Source organism: Halichoeres trimaculatus, unplaced genomic scaffold (genome assembly GCF_033239565.1).
Source record: "Halichoeres trimaculatus isolate MK-OKI-2021-1 unplaced genomic scaffold, fHalTri1.1 fHalTri1_scaffold_14, whole genome shotgun sequence".
In the NCBI taxonomy this organism is placed as follows: Eukaryota; Metazoa; Chordata; class Actinopteri; order Labriformes; family Labridae; genus Halichoeres; species Halichoeres trimaculatus.
In genome coordinates, this window is record NW_027437192.1 from 16,782,941 (window position 1) to 16,792,699 (window position 9,759).

Consider the following 9,759-nt stretch of genomic DNA (forward strand, 5'->3'; position numbering starts at 1 on the left):
TCAATTGTTAAGAAGAAGAATCCTCAATGTGTCTTTACAGAGTTAATAATTGTCGTATGTACACCTGAAAAACAATGAGGTGTCCACATGTTAAAAGAAAACCAATTTGACATGTCAGTCTTTAACATAACGTTTTTTATGGGTGATTAGCAGACTAAGCTAGCAGCTGAGAGCACTGAAACAAAAATGGTGAACATACGAGCAAGAAAGTGCAGTTTGCAGGGGCGCTAACGAGAAAGATGACGGCATCAAAACTGTAAATAGTACAAGTTGGTAACTTATGTTATTGTGTTTACTGTAGCTGCTTAGCTAGTTAGCTAACTGACATTAGCCGCTCGTGATTCGCTAACAGGTATGTTTGGTTTATTGTTTAAGAACCGAGAAGAAGCTCAGGGTGTTTTTCTGTTGGTAGATCTGATAAGGCTTTTGTATCCTTTAAATTCTGAAATATTGTTTAGTCAACATCCCTGGATGCAAGAAATGTAACAAAAACAAGGAACTCTGATTAAATTGTTCCTATTTGTCTCAGAAAACCCCAGCCACATCTAAAAGCAAAGTACTATGGTAGAAAAATAAGCTAGTGCAACCAGCTGTACTTGATGATGTGATACAGACTAAACAAGACATTATTAATCAATCACAATAGATTTTATTTGAAGTAATAATGAGGGTAACCTCCAAATCCTGTTGATATCTTCTGTTTTTGTATTATCTGTGGTATTCAGGATGTTAGATTGTTCATTCCTGGCAGCAGGAAACCCCCAGGTTTCTTTAGGCATTTCAGATCAAACATCTAACACATTTCCCACAATGTGACCTCCTTCAGGGTGGATTACAGCTGGAGGCAACAGTGGCTCAGCTCTTTAGTTTTCAGACTCTTTTCTAGGATGAAAGGCAACTTTTTGTTTCAGATAGATTAGCTGAAGGTGAAGTTACCCTTTCTGTTTTCACATTTTTGGAGAAATAGGCCACGTTGGCATGAAAAGAGTAATTGACAGGTTCTAAAGAGGAGTGTCTTTGTTTTTCAGTGGCTCTTACAGCCTCCAAAGGCTCTCCTGAGCTGCTTCACCATGCATTTTGTCCTCTATCTATCCTTACTTGTCAGTTGCTTTTAAAAGAAAAGAAAAATCAGTGGAGTGTAAAGGAATGCTCCACTTTTTGTTGCAAAGGATAAGAAGAAATCCAAGGTCTAAACTCAGTTTCACTTTTACCTTAATACTCCATTCATTCATTTTCTTAACTGCTTGTCCTGTTCAGGGTCACGGGTGGCTGGAGCCTATCCCAGCTGTCATTGAGCGAGAGGCAGGGTACACCCTGGACTGGTCACCAGCCAATCGCAGGGCTGACACAGAGACAGACAACCATTCATGCACACACTCACACCTAGGGACAATTTAGAGTGCTCAATTAACCTGACAAGCATGTTTTTGGACCGTGGGAGGAAGCTGGAGTACCCAGAGAGAACCCACGCATGCACGAGGAGAACATGCAAATTCCACACAGAAAGGCCCACCGGCCAAACTGTTAATCAAACTGGTGACCTTAGCCTAGCAGCGCTACCCGTTGCGCCATCATGCAGCCGCCTTAACACTTTTACACAAAAATGTAACTAAGTTCTCCTTGAAGTTAAATTTTTGTGTACATATGAGAGCTTCTATAAACATTTAATTTACACTCATTTTTGATGAAATTTAATAGTTCAATGATAATAGTTTAGCCCTTTTATACAAAAATTGGGCTGTGATATACCTTTTATTGATTTACTGCTCAATAAATGTGTTTTGTGGTTGAATTTATTGTGTTGAGCTGCTGTAGAAAAAAGGCTTAGATCTGTGGGTCTCAATAGGTGTCATGGCAACTTCTTACGAAATTAGTTTTAATGACAATAAGAATTTTACAAGTTGAGACTAAGTAATATTAAAAAGCACAAGGATCAGCAGCTGATGGTCACCCCTTAACCTAATTCAACACCAGCTGGAAATGATTTTTTTTTTTTTTTTTCTAAATCTTATGGAGTTTTGATTTTGCTGCTATTGACTAACTTTTGTTGAACAAAATGAAGGCAAGAGAAGACTAAAACAACTGTTCAAAACCCTGAATATACCATAAATCCAGTTTCACAGTCTTGCTTTCTTAGCGGGGCGTACATTTGGTTTTAAATCTTGTGATGATTTCTCAGCCTTGCAGCATAACTGAGCTATCAGAGAACCTTTTAGGTTTAGACCTTTGAAAGGTCAGCTATCACAGATCATAGCCAAGTGTAGAGTTTTCAGCAGCTTTTGTATGGTAATTAATCTGATCTTTGAGTATACCTGCAGGAGCCAATCCAGTGACGTTTTACATCATAACAAGAAGTACTTAATCAAAAAGCTCCATGAAGACGCTTTTCAAAATGGATTGACATCTCATAAAACCACATAAGATATCCTTAGCCACCTGCATTGGTACGTCATGTAATGGAGAAATATTAGACTAATAGAGACACCGCTTCCTGTCAGTGGGGCAGTGAAATTAACTGTCCTTAGGATTAGCATGTTTAAACACATGAACACTTTCACATCCACATTTTCGTAATGTATTGATAAAATTGTAAAAGAGGATGCCCAACAGTATTAATCAATCCCATTCACAGGCATTAACAAACCACTGTCTGACCAACTAGGGGCAGTTTTGGTTTCAGTATCTTGCCAACGTGCTGACTTCTGGAGCTGAGATTGAACTGACAACCTTACTACTTAAAAACATCCCACTCTACCACTGATTTCCAAATTTCATCAAATTCTTGTTACTTCATGACCTCAGATGGTGAACACTTGCAGCCACACTGTGTTATGTTTTCAGTGGTGATTTACAGAGGTTTTTTCTACTTCCCTTTCTACCTATTTAAGCCTCTGGCTGCATCACATACAGCTGTTATCTCATTGTTTGGACTCTTAAAGGTTAGCAGCAGCCAAGGTCAGAGTTGAAATAATTGAATTTTAGCGCAGCACCCAGTGGTAATTTGCTGCTGGTCATGTGTAAACATCATTTTTTTCAACAAGGCTACCTTAAAATAACCTCTTGAACACAGCCTGCATGCAAGATGGGTGAAATACCGGTCATGCAGGTGAGAATATACAGAAAAGCAGTGAGAAAATCCCTACTTTTTCTGCTCTGCACACCTGCTCCCTCTCTCATGTGTGCAGCTCCGATCTGAGCCACTGAGGGGCAGCGCTGCCCCATGGTCTGCCGTGCAGCACCACTGTAGATCCAGATAAGATCCTCTGGCACTTTGAAACCGCTGATCTGCATCTTCATTAACATTCACTGTGTGTCGACGGTGGCAGTGTGTGCTGATTCAACATGATGCTGTGATAATTGATATTGATATCATGAAGATATCAGGACAATCCTGCATGATTTGGGGAAATTTAAAGCTTTGCAGGAGAGGAGATGAGAGCTGGGATGGTGCACAGGTGTTTGTGCTCACGATGAAGAATATGCAATCTGAGAGTGCGGCTGTGCAGGGTTGATTAGGCAACATTCCTGCACACAGCACACACAGGTGTATGTGTGTGTGTGTTTGTTTCTTGGTGTGTGCAGACTGCTTGACTACAAACATTACATGTTGTCAGCCTCATCACTGCCTCTTTAAGTGAGGCACTAAAGTATTTTGCTGACCCAAAACAGATGTAATTTTCTCTCACTTGTTCCTGCAACACACACACACACATCAGCATGCACACACTCCCAGGTCTCCGGAGATGCCTTCACGGCAGATGAAGGTTTTATAATTAGTTGAATACTCCCGGTGCAGTGAGTCTGCAGCATTTTCAAACCAAACTAATTCAGATTTTTAATCATTTTCGACAAAGCTTTGATTCTTGATCCTTTTGATGTGTTTGTTGACTGTCAAAGACGAAGACTCGCCTGTCTGATACAAAGAAACATATTATGATGATCAAGTTAATCTTTCATTCAAAGTCAAATCACAAATTTTAGATCAGTTTGGAAACCTTTTTAAGTTTTAAAATGATTCTTTTCATGTGTTTCACTCTCTTCATATCTAGAAACCCCCCCTGCTCATCGCCTGCCCCCTGGCCTTTTTGTGTTGTTTCTTTTGTGTGCACTCCCCTCTGAGTAAATGGCTCTCCATTCAGGAATGAGAAATGTCATCACTTTTGGGTGGGTGGATGTGTGCGCTGTTTTAAGAAAAGGAATCTTAAAGGGTCACTGCACCCAAACAGAAGTAAGAAAGATATCTACCCCTTTACATTAGATACAGCCATGCACTTATTACTTATTTACTTATTATTATTTCTTTTAACACAGTTTGTGATATTTTGAGCAACATCAAAACATGAATCCAGCTTTGTATGGGCAATGTGACAGCTTTTACCTCTGATATCAGAAAATAAACATGTTGACAACTGATCTATCTGTGTATTCTGAGATTTAAATTCACAATAAAATGATAACTTTAGCCACTGGACATTTAGAAAAATGTTATAAAAGATTTTCTTTGGCCTAAGATTGCTTTTAAAAAGTGATAATTTAAGACATTTGTTCTAAGTCTTTGCTGTCACTAATGATTTAATGATTCTGTAACCTGGATTTATATTTAATTTTGCTGCTTTTGTGAGAAAACTTTGAAATTTATTCAGTAGAGCTCTATTGTCTTTCAGAAACTATAAGTAAAATGCCTCAATGAGCCACACTGATCCTGTGGTTGGAGACTCCTGTTATTTTTAATCCACAGAGAAAAGTAGTCCCTCGGCAGAGTGCTGTTTACACCTGCTAGCTAAATATGAAAAACAACCAGAGGTAATAAAAGTGTTGACATATAATGAAACCCACTGATGGTAATAGTTAAACTTAGAATTTACCAGTATGATGTGCACTAGCATTTGATGTAAAACAACACTCTTACAGCTTTAATATTATTTTTATTAGCTCTATTCAAATCAAGTCAGAACTAGACTCTATGAAAAAGCACCGTGTGATTATGTTGTTGTCAAATACTGATGATTGCATTAAAAAGAAGGGTCAATAAAATGTAATTTACAGACACAGTTTAGCTGATCTCTTCGGGTTTCACACAATAACTGTGTGCAACATGTTGCTCCTGAATCCCAAAGTTTTATTTTTTTAATTATTTTTTATTTTTTCACACAACTAGATTGGCACCTTGCAGTTAGAAGGTAATTAAAAACTACAATAACTACACTGATACAGTGTAAAACTACACTGATACAGTGCAAAACTACACTAATACAGTGTAAAACTACACTGATACAGTGTAAAACTACACTGCATGTGCAATATTCCTAGGCTTTCTTCCAGTTGGGGAAATGCATGCATGCTAACCCTCAAAGCAATGCTTGTTAACATAAAATATTTATCTTTACTGTGATTGCTCCCACACAGAAAACAATAAAACTGTGATTTACAGTGCAGCCCTAAGGTGAGTGTGGTTGAATGCTTGTGACTCGTGAATTTTATTGACTGCAACTAACGTGCAATAAGGACAAGAGAAGGATTTTATGCAGTGCTCTTATTGAAAAAAGAATCCTGTTTAAAAAATAAGTGAAGCACAAATTACTCAATTTTGGTAACACCAAACAAACAACAACAAACAAAGTTAATGTTATAGATTAACCTGTTCCCGAGAGTCAAAGGTCAAATTTGAAGAGTTAACTCTCACAGCCTCCCTCATCCCCTCATCTCGCCCTCCTTTTGCTGCTGTCATTTTGTTTATCACCTGCGGGAGAGTCCCTGTCCCTTTCTCTTTTCGCCCCCCCACCTGCAGCCTCCTCCCTTGGCTCCCATATTGATTCACTCGATATCCCGTTGTCACATTCTTGTGGTGAAGGTTTCCGGATGATAAAAACTCTGACATTTACCTCTCAGTTGCAACATTCAGCTTGTTGAAACCCTGCAAACTAGTGCATGCATTTACAGTACACGCTGATGCTGTGAGCTGATTGAGAACATTTAATATCTAGCTGTGAAATAAAAATCTTGTTTTGAAAATTTTTCTCTCAGCAGGAAGGAAAACATCCACAGTCAGTGCTACGATGTGTTCTGATTATCTTTTTTCCCCTCAGTCTTACCTTTCTCCTGGTTTTTAGTCTCATTCCATCTCAGCCGCTCATTCTTCTGCAGGTTGCTGTCATCATGGAGATGTTTTTGATTCATGCAGACTTCAACAAAGAAGAAGGTCTGAGAGAAAGAAGGTGGAGGGGAATAACAGTGACTGCTTTGAGAGGTCACACACACACACACACACACACACACACACACACACACAGCATATCTCAGGGCAGGATAGGACCACGTGTGGAGAGGAAGGTGGGGACCCAAAGGCTGCTCTCTGCTCTCACCGAGTGGTCGCTGGAAGGAAGGAACCCAAATTTACCAACCTGGGTGGGAGGCATCTCACACACCATACACACACAAGCATGGATACACTCTCCCATGAGGCGCAGGTGTGCACAACTGGGAGGAGCTCAACACAGCAGGAGGACCGGCAGAGGCTTAGAGGGATGAGTGGGGATTGAGGTTTAACCAGCAGAGTTTTTTTTCCTTCCACACTCACACTCTTGGTTTAAAAGCTTTCAGGGTGCTGCTCTCGCTCAGTCAGTAGAGCAGACACAAACACACGCCTGTGATGCTCTGGTCTATGTTTAAATTTTTAATTGCCATCAGCTGCCCTATACAAGACAGGCAAGGCAAAACAACACAAAAAAATATATGGCAAGGGAAATAAGGTCTTATGTTCTGGTTACATCGTGATTACTAAACAATGTGAACACCTCTAAATGCTATCTGACAACAGAAGTATGACACAGTGGCAATTCCGAACGTGCTTTAGGGCTGAAGTGTGCTTAGGCACGGCACGATTGGCCAGTGTGACCGCGCCCTCAGTTTCAGTTGCTAGGTGCCGCCCTGTTGGCTATGGCTGCCTTTTGCAGCAGCTCTCTCTTCTTTGTCTGTTTTTTTTGTAAGTTTTTGTCTCTTTTTCGTAATCTTTGTATTTGGAGTGGATCATTACTTTGTATGGCTCATTTGTTGGTCATGGACACCAAACTTTTTGTGGCCTCAGTGATATTTTTACTACTTTTTCTCCTGTGTTTGTCTGGAGATCCTACATGTAACCATGGCTCCATCGTTTACATGTGAACTCAGCTGTTAGCAGCCTGTAGCATGTCAATGCTAACTGGTGTAAGGTGAGGAGAAGGAGGTGAGGACGTGCTGGTTCTCAAGTGTGAGCTAAGAAGTGATGACATGGACCTGTCCTTCCATCCATCGTGATTGGGAACGAAAGATCTATCTCACCTTGACTTAAAGGACGCAGGACACTCTTTTAAGGATAGCAATGTACAGGTATTGGCTAGAGGGGAAAGATGGTTTGAAAGAGGAGCTAAAGAAGCCATCTTCACCAAACTTGAGTTAGTTTAGTCATTCTGAAGATTGTAGAGTTGGAAAGACATTTTGAGAGAGAGATGAGAGTCTTCTCAACTTAACACAGTCCAGTTGTCTTGTGTTTTGAATCCTCCCAGTGGTTGTTGTTTCTTCCCTAGCAGCATATATACCTGCTTCTCTCACCAGTAGTTTGGAACTGATGAAACTTTTTGGATTAGAGGTGAAACGTCTTTTTCAAACTCTACACAGTCCAGTTGCCTAATTTCAACTCTTTAGAATAGCAACCAGGATGAATAAGAATCTATATGGACATATTATTCAAAGAAGAAAAAACTCCTCTTATACCCCTTTTCCACCAAGCTGGTTCCAGGGCTGGTTCGGAGCTAGAGCCAGACTTAGCACCAGTTTTTTGGTTTTCCACAGACCAAGCACCGGTTACTGGCTCTCAAAACTAGTGCTTGGCAAATACCAAGTCTTTGCTGGGCCAGCAGAAAGAACCACATTACGTCGGGGGCTACGGGCCTACATCACGGGGTCGGGGTGGGATTATTGACCAACCAAAGCAGAGTAAAAACAAAAGACGAGTTTGGGGTAAGCGAAACAACAGGAGAAGAAGATAGGTTAATAAGCCGCACCCGTTCGTGGGAAACCAAATGGTTCTTAACCGATTCACTCTTGAACCAACTGTAAACCAGCTCTAGCACCAGCTTGGTGGAAAAGGAGTATTAGTGTCTAACTTAACTCCTTACAGACAAACTTAATTAGTTTGGTTTTAATCATCCACAGTTCCAGGTAGGTACTGATCATAAACTCATCCTTTCACTGGAAATTTGAACCCAGACAATAAGTCTCATTGTAAAGGTCGATCGTCTACTCTTTTGATTGGAAGGTTCGGAGATCAATCCAAGATCCTGCTATCCACAAACAGAAACCCCAAACTACCTTTGTGCTGTGCCATCAGCATGTGAAAGGGATGACTCAATACTGGTTGCTATACGGGCTGTATGGGCTCTTTGAACAAGCTCTAAGACAGATGCAGTACATCCAGAATGCCACTGCTCCAGTCCTGACCTGACCCAGGAAATATGACCATATCAGTCCAGTGCTGTGGTCTTTGCCCTGGCTTCCTGTCACTCTGATAAGACTTTAAAATATTTCTTCTTGTTTACAAGTCTCCTCATGGTTTAGTGCTGAAGTACATCTCTGATATGTCAGAGCCATGTGACCGACTCGGACTCTGAGAACCTCGGGGATGGGTCTCCCGCTGGTGCCTAGAGTCAGGACTAAACACGAGGAGTCTGCATTCCAGTTTTATGCTCCTAAAATCTGAAACAGTTTTCCAGAAGATGTGAGACAGGCCTTGTCTCTGAAAATGTTCAAATCCAGGCTATAAAGAGTTTTTTTAGCCTAGTATATGACTGGAAGCATTATATCTGCACCCTTTTATTTTAATTCAATCCAATTTAATGAATGATTCTTTTATGTTTCATGGAATGATTTTACTTGGCCTATTGTGGTTTTGTTTTACTTTAGCTGTAAAGTGCTTTGAACTGCCTTGTGCATGAATTGTGCTCTACAAAATAAACTTGCTTTGCCTTTTCTGTCATCAGCAGATGAATATGGTGTGAATGGGTGAATACGACTTATAAATTAAAAGTGCTGTAAGTGGTCTGAAGACTGGAGAAAACACGACCTGTATACTTAAGACTTCAACGTCTATTTCACTGTGTAGGTCCAGAGGAGGCATCAGTGTACACCAGATATTTACTGAAGCAGCATTATAAGACAGAAGTGATTTGAATGTCTGTGTGAGCTGTATCCCTCATCATCTAAAAGTTATTTTTTATGAGAAATCAATTCATTTCAAGTTTACGAGTTGTTGTTTTGAGTCACTTGTGTTGCCTGTTCTCTGAGAAATGTGTCACAGCAGAAACAAAACATTACGATGCAGCGCTGGAGCGTAGGTCAGCACATTCAACTAGCTACTGGCTCCATGATAAACTTCAAATGTCACTCAGACGCTGCTATCAAAGATAGTATTCAGAGAAATAAAATTAGCTCTTTTCCTGGTGAAGAGATTAATTCATTTAATTCCCCCTGGTAATTGCCTTTAGTGCTTGTATAAACTCCTCATATATTTATAATATCATGGTCTGCTGATAGTGGAGTCAGTGTGAAATTGCATTAACATTCATTTCCCTCCTCTGAGCTCCCGTCACTGCACACTTCTGACTGTCTCTCTGACCGAGGGGGGTTCATGTGTTTAAGAGCCAGCTGTCCCTCCAATAACACACTCAATAATTCATATTGCAAAGAGCTCTCTCTCTCATACACACACACACGTACTGATCTGTG